This window comes from Dermacentor silvarum, chromosome 4 (assembly GCF_013339745.2).
Source record: "Dermacentor silvarum isolate Dsil-2018 chromosome 4, BIME_Dsil_1.4, whole genome shotgun sequence".
NCBI lineage: Eukaryota > Metazoa > Arthropoda > Arachnida > Ixodida > Ixodidae > Dermacentor > Dermacentor silvarum.
The window spans coordinates 202,455,824-202,470,996 of NC_051157.2; positions in this window are offsets into that span (position 1 = coordinate 202,455,824).

Below are 15,173 nucleotides of genomic sequence, written 5' to 3' on the forward strand. Positions count from 1 at the left end.
GTGGCGCACCTAGAAAGTCCACGTTGAAGCTTTCAGGCCGGGCGCGCGCCGCCGCCGCTGCCGGCGACTGCGGCTGCGCAGAGGACTTTCAACATGGCTCTGAGGCGGAAAAAAAGAAAATATAAAGAAGTGAAAAGTGCGCGCTATCATCGTCTAATCGGAGATACGGGAGAGAGAGAAGCGGTGTTTATCAAAGGATGGCGGTACTTTTCTTATATAGGGACTTTAGAAAAAGCAACTGAGAAGCGGCATGATGAAAAGAAGAAAGACAGCTAGACTTTTTATTGTGTCAAGAGTGTGTACAGCCTGGTTTCCGCAGCAAAGATATTAACGATGTGAAAGGAAAGTTACAGCGCTTAGACGCCGAGAAGTATGGAAGTGCTATAATAAGGGCACGCGCTGAAAGACTCTAGTGCGGCGAAATGCCTACAAAGCGCGCGCTGGCTGACGAAAAGAGATATGCTATGCAAAATGAAATTAGGTTGATAAGGTATCAGAACGTTGTGACCAGCGACAAGACAGAAATTGAACGAGCATTCGTTGAGCATTTCCGCGAGCTGATAGGATGCACTAAACGAGTTGGAAAAGGATTTGAAAATCACTTTTTACCCCTCATGGCTAAAGTAGACGATGACAGAAAAGCAACATTAGAAACACCGATCTCTGTATGAGAAATAGAACACGCAATAGATCAGATGAGTCTTGGGAAGTCACCTGGACCTGATGGATTAAGTGCGACATTCTACAAAGCTTTCAAGAGTCAAGTTGCAATAATTTTTGTACCACGTTTTTGCCGAAGCATATTAGGAAAAACATTTGCCTGTATCTTTTTATCGGTCGTATGTTGTGTTAATTCCAAAGATGAACGACCCAACGAAACAGTTGTCAGTCGCATACCAATTACCTTAGCGAACGTCGATTATAATATTTTCATGGAAATATTGGCAAAGCGACTGCAAAGTGTTATTAAAGTTTTGGTTGGACCACGTCAAACTTATGGCATGAGAGGTCGAACAATAACGACAAACATTCATGTTGCTAGAAGTGTCCTAGAATGTTGCGATGTTTTTGACAGGAAAGTAGCAGTGCTGCAAATTGATTTAGAAAAAGCGTTTGATCGTGTCACACATGATGTTCTTTTTCGTATTCTTGAATATGTGAACGTTGGCTCTAATATTTTTGAAGGCATCAAAGTAGCTTATGCGGGTTCTTCTACCAGTGTAGTCATCAACAAACACCTCACTGAAAGCATTATTGTAAGTTCTGGCATCAAACAAGGATGCCCGACAAGTAGCCTATTATTTTCCATTTATTTAGAAAGTTTTTGCCAGAAGATACTCAACAATGAAAATGTGCATGGTTTTCGATTGATGCACGCGTAAGTTAAAGTGCATGCGGAAGTTAACGTGCTTGCGTACGCCGATGATATTGCTCTGTTTTGCGAAGACAAGCGAAGCGTTGCGGAAGCACTTCATGACGTAACTTCCTTTTGTGAGTACACCGGTAGCAGTGTTAACTGGAGCAAAAGTTTAGGTTTTTGGCACGGAAGTTGGGAAACCACACCATCTGTGTACGAAAAGGTGCAGTGGACGGTAACCTCTGGCCAGTATCTCGGCGTGCCGCTCCACCATTACCGAGAAAATGACGAATACTGGAAGGATGAAACGGAAAAATTACGTTCTAAGACAACAAAATGGGGTGGGCACAATTTTTATATATTGCTACACGCGTGAGGTATTTGATTGTTTGACCGAGGCGCGCGGGCGCCATCACTCGAGAAAAGAAGAGGAAGAACGAGCTGGGCTCGCTGCTGTGAACCTAACCGGTCAGCGCTGCAACCGCTGTTGTAAATACAACCTGTAAATAGTTGCCCGTCTTACTGACTCGTTCTTCGCGTAACATCGTGGTGGAGGTGGAACGTTCCCCGTCCTCACCACGGAGCTCCGAAGCGGCCGCACCGTCCTCTTCTCAGCCATGGCTTCCGATGGAAACACCCCGTCGCCACCTACACCTGCGGCGCCTACCACAACGTACGTTACGGTTCCTAGTCTCCGTGATCCTGGGACATTCTCCGCCCAAAATGGCGTTGACGTCGACGACTGGCTCAGCATGTATGAGCGTGTTAGCCGAAGCCACCACTGGGACCCTACCATCATGCTTGCCAATGTGATATATTATCTGGACGGGACACCGCTTGTCTGGTTTCGCATCCATGAGGTTGAGATATCCAGCTGGGACACTTACAAAGAGAGGCTTCGCAACCTCTTTGGCAACCCGTCAGGTCGCCAACAGGCTGCGCGAAAGGAGCTTGCTACCCGTGTCCAGTCGTCGACAGAATCGTATGTCGCCTACATACAGGAAGTGTTCGCGCTTTGCCGGAAAGTCGACGACCACATGACCGAGGTTGACAAGGTGGACCATATCCTAAAAGGCATCGCGGACGACGCCTTCAATTTACTCGTCTATAACGACGTCTCTACCGTCGCCGCCATCGTCAAAGAATGCCGCCGCTTCGAGGTAGCCAAAAGCCGCCGCGTCGTCCCACAGTTTTCCCGGCTCCCAAACACCCCTGCCACGTCCTCTTGCTCCGCTCTTCCTGCCACACGACCTTTTCAAGAGAACGTCACTCGTATCGTTCGCCATGAGATTGAAGCGGCGAGTCCGGCCCCCCTTCATCCACGACCCCTCGACGGTACCTTTGACCCAGCGGCCCCTACTATTTCCGTCATACAAGCAGTTGTGCGGCAAGAAATTGCAAACCTTGGCATCCCTACCGCCTGCTCTGTCTCCCGACATCATTCGGCATCCATTCCCATGGCCACATACTTCAACGACCAGTATTTCGCTCCCCAACCACGCAATCCTGCTGAATAGAGTACCCCCGACGACAAACCGATCTGCTTCCGCTGCCACCGAGTTGGTGACGTATCCCGCCACTGCCGCAGCACCTGAATGCCGCCGTACATGGAGCTCATTCCCTGCTCCTCGCCCATACGCCGACGCTCGCCGTTACTCACCTCGCCGTCCGTACTCTACTTCTGATGCCCCTGACAGCCACTCCTCCGGGCGATCGCCGTCGCCTCAACGCCGTCGCTCCCCGTCACCCCAACCTCGCCCCAACCTCGTCGGGATGCAGCAATATTTACACGTGCAACCGTCTGTAACCTCTTCCTTGTTGCGAAAGTGTGGTATGTGCTTCAAGCTTTGTCAATGTCACGTCTTTCTGTTCAAAAGCTGCACCGAGTGCTTGCTGTTTTATTGCGATAGCAATTATATGGACACTTCTACCGGATTTCTGCCGTCGGCGACACCGTCGCCGTGAGGTTCCGTATAGATTTCAAGGGCAATAAAATCGTCGCCGCGCACCGTATGCGCGAGCGAAAGCGCGCGGGGGACGAGCGTTATCACGGAGGGCGACCCCCCCCCCCCCCGCGCTATCACGGAGAGCGAACGCTCGGCGGAAAGCAAACGTGACCGTCGCGCGAAAGACCGTGGGGGTATGGGAGGGAGGTAGGGAGGCGGGGCGGCGCTGTGCTCTGGCACCAACGGCGAATCTTGCCACTCAATCTCCCACGCGAAAGCAACAAAGCGGGAAGAGGGGGGGGGGGCAGCTTCTCCTCTGCCGACAACTTCTCTTTGCGCTTTGCCCGGGGTGCCAGTCGTCCGCACCGTCTCTTATCTCCACACGGCTCTGACCTTTGTATGCGCTGTGCATTCGCCGCTCAGTTTCCGTTGAAGCGATAGACCGCGCGAGCCTGCGCTTGCTGTCAGCGCTTTGACAGTCGTTGGCTGCGGTCATTCGTTGTAATCTATTAATGTTTGCTTATGCGCCCTGACACCACGATTGTTAGTAAGGTGCAGTGGCTAATAAGCAGTAAGGCGCAGTAAGCTAATGTGTCCAAGTTTATGCAGCCGATAAAACTACTATCCCTACTCCGAATAGCTCTCTACTAATTTGCTATGGCAATCGATGCTGCGCCTTTCGGGTGAAACTGCGACATTTTTTGTGTGGGGCTCGCGATGGGAAAGAACAAGTCGCACGAACTTGTTCCGCTCAGTGCGAAGTGGAGGGCTCGGGCTTGCGCATTTGTTCTTGCGGCAGATCGTGGCAAGATTCATGTATCTACGAGATCAGAGTGATTCTTTTCTTCGAGAAATGTTGCAAATTCGGCTACAAAGTCACATGCCCGGTTTTATTCGTTTCATCGTGCGCAGGGGGACAAGTTAGACTTTGGGGCTACATGCGTGAAGTTGTTGCAGCGTTTAATATATTGATAGTACGCTTTTCATTGGACTATCTACATGATGTCACAAGAAAACGGTTGTACAAAGATCTTGTCGACACAATGTTGCCTGTACCATTGTACCGCTCTGTGTATGGCCTCGGACCAGGAAATGATGTCTTAAAGAGAGTGATACGCATGCCGGTACGATCATCTGTAAAAACGTTCTTCTTCAAACTGCATAGCGGCACACACTCTACGAAACCTTGGTTACACGAAAAGGCTATATATGTCGCAGGGTCAGTAAATTGTTACTTCTGCAGAAAACCAGAGACAATTGAGCACATGTTCCTGGACTAAATAGATGCAGTTTTTGAACGCCCGCCTCGGCTGCGGCAGGCTGTGGGTTCGATTCCCACCGCCGCCGGGCACCCACTGGTTCAAAAGGGTACAAGCGTACCCCGGCCTGGCGTTCGGCTTCCTTCAGAGGTGATACGCTTGGAAAGGAGCCTGCGCCCTGAATTCCCGTCGAAACCAGCGTGAGCACGGAAAATCGTCGCAGACCACCAAACGTGTGGGATCAAAGGGAGGTCAATTTTTTCGAATATTCACACGATGCGGTGCGTGCTCGAGTGCTGTGACATCACTTACGATGGCGTCGCAGTGCTCCAGCTTGACCTAGAGAAGGCTTTTGACTGTGTGTCTCATGATATTTTGATTGCCATTCTGGATCACGTTAATGTAGGTGCCATCATCACTAAGGGAGTGGCATTCGCGTATCAGAACTGCACAACACGCTTAATTGTGAATGAATCATTGGGGGCCCCCATTAACGTCATGCGTTCTGTGCGTCATTAATTGTGAATAAATCATTGGGGGCCCCATTAACGTCATGCGTTCTGTGCGTCAAGGCTGCCCCCTCAGTCCTCTTCTGTTTGCAGTTTACAGTAGAAACGATGTGTTTGGTGATAATTGAGAATGATCAAATACGCGGTTACAGCTTGGCAGCCACAGAAGTCAAGCTCCTGGCATATGCAGATATCGTTGTGTGTTGTACAAACAGAGAAAGTGTAACGGAAACAATACGCGTTGTGAAACAGTTTTGTGATGTGACGGGCAGTAAAGTGAGCTGGGGTAAGTCCCTCGGTTTGTTGCACGGAGAGTGGTCTTCGGCCCCAGACAACTTTGCCAATGTGAGCTGGGTGAAAACCCCTACCATGTATCTGGGTGTTCCCTTGGACAGCTACAAACATAGTGAGGAATACTGGACGAACCAAATAAAAGAAACAAGAGAGAAAGCAGACAGGTGGAAAGGCATCAACCTGTCCATTTTGGCAATGGCAACTGTATGCAATTTGTTTTTCATTACGAAGTTGTAGTATATCATGCAGACGTTATTTTGTTCAAGGGTAAACGAGCAAAGGTTGCACAGAGTGTTCGCCGTTTTTATCTGGGACCCCAACTGGGAAAGATGTAGCCGAACAAACCTGTTCAGGCGGGTGAAGGAAGGGGGGCTGGGGTTGGCGCATCTTTTTGTACGACAGCTTGTCAATAGATTTTTGTTATTTTTCGAGATGTGCGTGATCCATTTCTGCGTACGTTATTGCAGCTCAGGTTAAGAGACGCTTTGCCGGTACTAATTGTTAGTACTAATAGTATGTCAGGGGCGATTCGCGGCTATCTTAAAGAAGTAGTCGATAGTGTACGCTTTCTTTCTGTGCGTATTTCTTTGGATTATCCTTCTGGCGTGAAAAGAAAGACATTGTATAAAGATGTATGCGACATTGTATTTCCAGTGCCATTGTACAGAGCTGTATACAGTGGATGACCAGGACAGGATGTCCTTAAACGGGTGAAAAGAATGTAAGTGCCGACTGAGGTAAAAGCATTTTTTTAAACCACACGCAGGTACACTGACAGTGAAGACATTCATAGAAGAACGTGGCTTCCTTGTATCATGGGGCTCGCACTGCTTGATTTGCAAGCAACCTGAATCCGTAGATCATGTGTTTTTGCTTTGCTGGGAAGGGGTGTACTTCTGGGACGTCCTAAAACGGAAGATCAAGAAGGAGGTTCCGTTGAATCCGCATGGAATCAGGTACTTACCGATTAAGAGTGCGGACGGGGTTCCATACGACTTAATAATGCTCAATGGCCTCCACTGTTTATGGCGGGCACGTATGGCTGGGTACCATTGCGACCCAGATGCTAGGCCTGCTCGTATTTATTTTCGAAAACGTATGTCTCGTTTCATTGAAATTAAGAAAATACAAGATTGTGTACCCGATTGGCTGTGGAGGATAGAACCTCTGACAGCATTAAAAGAATGTTAGTTCGACAACGCCTGTCCATGTGGGGCTGATGGCTTTCATGTTTTTCAGTATGTTCTGTAGGTGTTCTTTTTGTGGCGTTTTTTTTTCTATACTGAGGGCTCTGTACATTGTCAAAGACCGGCAATAAATAAGAAAAAAAAGTAGCGTGGCCGGCATTCTGCTTCCGGCAGCCGTGCTGTGCGGCTCGTAGGATCATGAGCTCCGTTGGAGCGGCGATGGCGGCCCTTACCAGCCGCGGTAACAGGAAACAAGAAGATGAGTACCATTTTGTTTTGCCACAACTGCCTACAGGACGCATCGTTACCAATACAGTTTTTCTGCATGGTGACGTGCGAGCACGGCTTTACAGAGTTGAAGATTTCAGGGACGCCCTCGCTCTAGCCGGGATGCTGCCGGAAGTTGTCGCACTCGGAGCCTACCAGATTAACCATGTCTGGGCGGTTACCATGTACAATGCAGACGCTACCAAGCGGCTGCTAGCCTTGAAGGAAATGGAAGTGAAGGGACGGCGCTGTGTCGTCGTGGACCCACAGGACAGGCAAGTCAAGTTACGCCTTCACTGGCTTATTTACGGCGTAGCTGACGAGGACGTCCGTACAGCGCTAGCCGCTTATGGCAAGGTGGTTGACGTACAGCGGGAGCGTTGGCGGGTGCCGGGTGTTCAAGAAAAGAACTCGACTGCCCGGACGGTGCTGATGAAGTTGAAAACTGGCTTGAAGTTAGAAGACCAACCGCACCAGGTACGGGTCGCCGGATAACTAGCATTAGCGGTAGTTCCGGGGTGACCAATGCAGTGCCTGCGCTGTCAGGACTCTGGACATGTCCGGCGTGACTGCAAAGTGCCCCGGTGCTCGATATGCAGACGATTTGGACACGAAGACGCTCAGTGCACGCGGTCCTACGCCGCAGCTACTGGGCGAGGAGTGAGCGACTACACCGAGAAGCTCTTAATGGACGTGAGTGAAGCCGAGGAGGCAGCAAAGGGAAGCAGGAAGCTTGGAAACCCAAAAGGAACCGCGCAGCGAAAAGACACCAGAAGGCAAGCAAAACCAGGTGACAACGGAGGCTACGACCAAGCCGCCAGCAACAGTGACCGACGTGGCAGCAACGCCCGTTCCCGCTGACGACGACACGTAGGAGAGCAGCGATACAGAAGGCACCCAAGCTGAACCAAGCAAGCCGCGCTTGTCGGGGAGCCAAGCCCATAGCAGCAGAGTGAACCCGGCTGTCAAGCGTCCGCTTGAAGGGACCGCGGACCAGAAGGCGTCCTCCGGGAGACGCCCCAGCCTTAAGCCACGGCCAAATCTCGAATCGGAGAGGAAGGCCACCGACGAGCCGCCGAGGCAGCACCTGGACACCGGGCAACCGGGCGGATCCGAAGACGTCTAGCCGTGCGCTAGACGTGCAAGGTAAGCGTCATGCTTCGGGTCCTGCTACCTCCTGTTAAAACATGGCACGCAACGCGTCGTTTAGTTTGGCTACGTTAAACGTGCGAGGTCTAGCCGCAAAGAAAAAGCAGAGCCAAGTATACCGGTTGTTGGTAGATCATCACCTCGACATGTTGGCAGTGCAAGAAACAAAAGTTGAAGGGGAGGAGCAGACCCGGAGCATGATGCTTCGCTTCACGGCTCGCTACTACGTTGCAGTGAGTCATGCGGTGGGCAAGTCAGTGGGATGCCTGCTATTTTTAAAAAAGTTACCGGGGCTAGATGTACAGAGGGTTTATTCATGTCCAAGTGGTAGATTTATTGTTGTTGATTTTTATTACAGTGATCGTACCTGGAGAGTAATATGTATTTATGCACCGAACGGTACAGATGAGAGGTATAATTTTTTTCTGAGCATTGAGCCATATCTGACTGCAGACAAACATGTTGTTGTGTTAGGAGATTTCAACTGCGTTTTGAACACTCGGGACCGAAGCAATGCACACGGGTATAGAGACAGAAGTAGTCAGCTTTTATCACGGTTTATTGGAGAACATGATACAGATGATGTAGCAGAATTTCTCGAGGGAGCGAGAGAAGTGCAGTTTACGCATTTCCAAGGACAGAGTCACGCTCGCCTTGACCGTATTTATGCATCAGTAGAGCTATTACCTTTGTGCACCCAATACCATGTAGTACCCGTGTCGTTTTCGGACCATTGTCTGGTTAAATGTCTGATGGGAAGTGCGGAAAAACAAAACAAGTTTTCGTGGGATCTGTGGAAAATGAACGTAAAGCTTCTAAGCGACGAATGCTTTATTCAAGATGTGAAAGAGGCGATAGATGCAAAGAAATCAGAACAGGTGCCCAGTGTCGGCGCGCAATGGGATTTATTTAAGCAACATGTCAAAATGAAAGCCATAGAGCGAGCTAGCTGCATTAAGTATGAGGATAAAGTCAAAGAAAGAAATTTAAGAACATTGCTTGAAAAACTGGTTAAGCTTGAATGCCGTGAGCCGGGCAAGTTTAAAGACGACATTCGTAGCATAAAACAGAAACTCGAAGCAGCAGATGAAGAACGTTATCGGGGGAGCGATAGTGGGGGCCAGATCCGAGGCATGGGCGGCCGGGGAGACGCCCACAAAGCGAGCGCTGGGAATCGAAAGGGCGCACGCCCGCCGTAATCACATCGATGTGATAGAAGAAAATGGGGTTGAAATAACAGATACGGAGGGTATAGGGCGAGCTTTCTTTCGATTCTACGAAGGGCTGTTTGCCCATAGATCAGTAGATGTAGAAGGGTTTAAAACAGCCTTCTTAGAGCGCATGCCTCGGCTGTCAGAAGAAAGAAAAGCAGCTCTTGAAGCACCTAGATCAATAGCAGAAATAGAAAAGGCAATAGATGATGATGATGTATAGTGTTTTTTGCGCAAGGGCCAGGGATGGCCAAAGAGCGCCAAGAAATGGTATGGGGAAGTCAATGCTGCGATGTATGAAAGGTGAAAAATGTAACGAGGCTGTATAGGGGCCTAAAATAGTCACTGTAAGGTGTATAAAATACAAGTGTTAAAAGAATGCTAATGACGAGTGATTAGAGCGATGACCATAAAATATACGCTACAAAGAAATAATACTAAAAAAATGCGTCGCTTCCATTAGCACTCCCACCTCACTGAGACCCTTGGGTACAAGGGCGTGGGGGACGTGCTCTACAAAAACAGTACGCTCGCAGCAATACCCTCTAGATAGAGGGAGGGCTACGAATCTTTCTGGCTAATAACATGCAGCACAACATCATTTAAAAACTTAAGCACTGCCTTGGTTTCAAACAGAGGTTCTGGGCCAAGAAACAGTGCCGGATGTAAGGGGATATTTTGTTTATAAGCTAAAGGAAAGTGTCTTCTACGCTCTGTTTCTGCTTCCCGGCACTCCACCAAGACGTGGAGTACGGTCAGCCTTTCCCCACATCTGCCACAGAGAGGAGGTTCAGCACCAGCTAAAAGGTATGAATGCGTACCATATGTATGTCCTATTCTAAGGCGGCAAAAGAGAACTTCAGTATGTCGTGACTTCGTTAATGATGGCCAGTTACCTAAAAGTGGCTTAATTACATGGAGTTTATTCAGTGTTTGTTCATCCCATAAGTGTTGCCAATAGTTTCTGAGTTTTTTGCGTAGAAATGGCTTTCAGTCTGTGGCAGGAACGGGTATGGACAAATTGCTTGGTTTTGTTGCTATGGAAGTTGCCATTTTGTCGGCAAGCTCGTTACCCTCTATAGACCTGTGCCCGGGCACCCAACATATTACAACCAGTTGATTAGAGGCATACATATTGCAGAGCAGAGAATAGAGGTCGTTTATAACAGGATTTTTCTGTTTTTGTAGTAATTGTAACGTTTTGACGACACTTAAGGAATCTGTGAATATAATGGCCTTTGGGAGCTTCGCTTTCCTAATGTGTTTAGCAGCTGACAGTATTGCATAGGCCTCTGCCGTGAAGATACTAGTTTCGGGATGTAGAACGTCAGATTCCGAAAATGATGGGCCAACAGCCGCGTAAGATACGCCGGCTTGTGACTTAGACGCATCTGTGTAAAACTCTGGACAGCTGTACTTTGACTGAAGCTCTCGAAAGTGCATATGTATGTGCGCATCTGGGGCGTGTTTTGTTACGTCTACAAATGATGTATCGCATTCAACAATTTGCCATTTCCACGGCTGTAACAGCTTTGCGGGCGCCATTAAAGGAGTTGTAAAGACTGAAACACCCATTTCCTCACTGAGGTTCTAAACGCAGTGAAAAGGGCTGTCTTATTGCAGGTCGGTTACTAAAGAGGGTGGCGCTAGTCATATCATTTATAGCTGAATAAGAGGGGTGCTCATCATTAGAGTGTACTTTCAGATAATACAAGGAACTGGAGTACGACCTCTGCAGATGCAGTGACCACTCATTTGATTCTGCGTAAAGACTTTCTATTGGGCTTGTCCTGAATGCACCGGTTGCCAGGCGGATACCTAGATGGTGAACAGGGTCCAGTATCTTTAGAGCGCTTGGAGTGGCAGACTGATACACTATGGCCCCAAAGTCTAAGCGTGTGCGTATAAGGCTTTTGTATAGATTCATGAGGCACTTTCTGTCACTGCCCCATGTTGTGTGCGACAGAATTTTAAGGATGTTCATTGTTTTGTGGCATTTGTTCTTTAGGTGTTTTATTTGTGAAATGAAGTTTAGTTTGGAGTCTAAAATAATGCCTAGAAACTTTTGTTCGGTGTTCACAGGCAATCGCAGTCCAAGCAGCTCTATGTCAGGATCCGGGAGTAGGTCTCTCTTTCTTGAGAATAGAACGCAGGAACTTTTCAGTGGATTTAACCTAAATTCATTCTCGAACGCCCACGTTGATACTTTATTGAGGCCAAGTTGAATCTGTCGCTCACAGACTGCGAGATTACAGGACCTGAATCCTATTTGCACGTCATCAACGTAAGTAGAATAAAATATATTTCGTGGCATGTATGCACGCAAAGAATTCATTTTTACTATAAACAGAGTGCAACTAAGTACACCACCTTGTGGTACACCAGTTTCCTGAATAAATGGCCTGGACAGGGCATCGCCAACTCTAACACGGAATGTACGATTGGATAGGTAACTTTCAATTATATTAAGCATATTACCACGGATGCCCATTTCTGAGAGATCCCTCAAAATACCGTAGCGCCAGGTTGTGTCATATGCTTTTTCGATGCCAAGAAACACGGCCAGAAAGAATTGTTTGTGGACGAAAGCATCACGAATGCATGCTTCAATGCGGACGAGATGGTCGGTTGTGGAACGACCCTGTCTAAACCCACATTGATATGGGTCAAGTAATTTGTTTGCTTCAAGGAGATGTAAAAGCCGACGATTAATCATCTTTTCAAATAGCTTGCAGATACAACTTGTTAATGCTATGGGCCGGTAACTTGCGACTGAGGACGGATCTTTTCCTTGTTTCAAGATAGGTACCACAATAGCTTCTTTCCATGAATCTGGAATGTAACCTGCTGCCCAGATGGTGTTGAAAAGGGACAGTAGTGCTACTTGTGTGTCAGAATGAAGATGTTTAATCATTGTGTACATGACTCTATCAGGTCCCGGGGCAGATTTCATACATGTGTTCAAGGCAGCTTTGAGTTCGGCAGTTCTAAATGGTAGGTTATAAGGTTCATTGGGGCTACATTTACGGTTCAACGCCTTATTTTCCGCTACTGCTTTATGTTTGAGAAATGCCTCTGAATAATTGGCCGAACTAGATACACGCTGAAAATGTTCCCCAAGTGCGTTAGCCTGGTCTTCAAGGCTGTCGCCTTGATTGTCCACCAATGGCAATAGGTAAGGTTGCCGACTTGATAATTTGTGTAGTCTGTTCCACACTTTTGCTTCCTGCGTGTAGGAGTTTATACTCGAGATGAATCTTTCCCAGCTCTCTTTTTTAGCTTTACGTCGCGTTCTCCTGCCTTGCGACTTCACGTGTTTGAAATTTAGGAGATTTTCTGCGGTTGGGGACTTTCGCAGCAAGCCCCAAGCCTTATTTTGCTTCTTACGGGCAGTCCTACAATCTTCATTCCATCAGGGAACACGTCTCTTTTTTGGAGCCCCGTTTGTTTGTGGTATGCACTCGAATGCGACGTCAGTTATAAAAGCGGTAAAAAAGGTGACAGCATCGTTGATATTAAAATCGTTAAGAGCATTTCGAGGCATCTGAGTCATTTGGTGAAATTTTGCCCAATCAGCGGATTCTAGTTTCCATCGAGGGGTCCGTGTAAAGAGATCATGTTGTTCTGATGTTTTAAGACAAATAGGAAAATGATCACTGCCATATAGGTTTTTAATTACGTCCCATTCCAGGCAGGGCAGTAGTGTGGCAGAGCAGATAGCTAGGTCTATTGCAGAGTAACTGTTGTGTGTCACGCTATAAAATGTCGGCTCTTTTTTGTTCAGTAGGCATACACCCGAGTTCAAGAGGAACTGCTCTATCATGCGGCCCCTCGCATCACACCGCGGGTCCCCCCATAGCGCATTGTGTGCGTTGAAATCACCGAGCAGGATAAATGGCTCCGGAAGCTGGTTTATGGGAGATTGGAACTCTAAGCTGTTGAGTTTATAGTCGGGAGGGATATATATGGAGCAGATTGTTACAAGCTTATTAAGTACAATTGCACGAATGGCAACTGCCTCGAGAGGGGTTTGAAGCATCAACTGCTGGCTAGCAATAGAGTTTACAGTGATGATTGCGACACCACCTGCTGAGGCAAGGGCGTTCTCGCGATCTTTACGAAAAATGACATACGAATTCAGGAAGTTTGTGTGGATAGATTTTAGATGTGTCTCTTGGATACAGAGTACTTTGGGGTTATATTTTTTTAGCAGTTCCTTAATGTCATCAAGGTTACGCAGTAGACCTCTAGCATTCCACTGAAGGATCTGCGTTGCCATAATAACAAAAAATAGAGAGGAGGTGTACTCTGCATGCCAAGAGTTCTACATTTATGTCATGCTTTTCTTGCCGGGTCCTGTTATTCTCGGCTTTTCTCTTGCGGCACGCTCAAGGGAGCTGCGCCGCTCATTCGACACCGAAGGTGCCGAGATGCTTGCGTTTGCATCCATTGCCTCCTGGGAGGCACTGGATGAGCGCGCTGCGCGCGAAGAGAGATGTACTTTAGGCCTCCCTCTCACGAGGAGAGGCGCTTAGGACCACCGAGCCACTAGGCTGCTGGCCCGTCTTCGAAGATGGCAGAGCGGCATCTGCCGCGTCCGCCTTGGGGGCGGGAGGCGGAGCCGCCGGCCCTACATGTGAGGTCCGAGCGGTCGCCTTCGACCGTTGTGACACTGCCCCCTTGTGTGCCACAGCGGCGTAAGTAGTGCACTGCACTATTGAAAAACGCTTTCGGGCTTCCTTGAAAGAGATGTTTTCGTTGATTTTCAGTGTTATGATTTCTTTTTCCTTTTTCCAAGCAGGGCAAGAACGAGAGTATGTGGGGTGCCCACCGTCGCAGTTCGCGCAGTGGAGTTCGTTGTTACAGTCGTCAGCGGGATGGTCATGGTCACCGCACTTAGAACAGGTGAGCCGCCCGCGGCAGCTCAGAGATCCGTGGCCGTACCTTTGGCACTTGAAAAATTTCCGTGGGTTTGGTATATATGGCCTGACGCGTATTTTGATATATCCTGTTTCAATGTCTGCTCGAGCCAAATGTTAGAATCAGGTGCTTGGTAGGTATTTCTTTATCATCATGGCGTATCTTGATTCTTTTCACATCGATCACATTGTGCTCTTTCCATCCTTCTAGCAATTCCACTTCACTAAGGTCGATCAAGTCGTCGTCTGAGACTACCCCACGAACAGTGTTCATGGACTTGTGCTGCGTGACTGTTATGGGAATGTCCCCGATTTTCTCAAGAGTCGTCAATTTATCGTGTTGGCATTTGCTGCAGATTTCGAGAAGCAGATCTCCACTTGCCATTTTAGTTGCTTTGTAGCCTGGGCCAAGCTTTTCTGCAAGGCATTTGGACATAAGGAACGGGGAAATTACTCGAGCTGATTTTTCTTGTTGTTCACTGTGCAGTACATGGAAGCGGGGGAAGTTTTCTTTGGTTTGGCTTAGGAACTGAAACGTGACATCGGTGCGCCCTCTCTTGAGAGAGCGATCAGGTAGGGAAGGGAAGGGAGTACCCATTACTTGTTTTCTTGTTATTCAGCAGCGATGGTAGCCACCCACCACCGAGCCCAACGAGGGGGCGCTACAAGATTTTAGTAACACTCGCAGACGCCAGCTATACATCACTGCTATAACCTAATATAATAGACCCTAGGTTGGATGAACTACACTAGGTTAACCCTTGCTCCCTGGAAGCTTGGAAGTAAAACGAAGTAAAGAGAAGACAGGACAGATGGAAAGTGAGAGAGAAAGACGAAGGCTGGAGGGAGAGAGAGACAGGAAAAGGCAACTACCGATTTCCCCCGGGTGGGTCAGTCCGGGGGTGCCGTCTACGTGAAGCCAAGGCCAAAGAGATGTGTTGCCTCCACCGGGGGGCCATAAAGGTCCAAGCACCCGGCTTCGGCTCAACCTCCAGGATCCCCTTTTCCCCGGACACGGCTAAGCCACGCACGGTTAAGCGCGGGAGGGTCCAACCCTCTTGTGCTCGGGTACGTG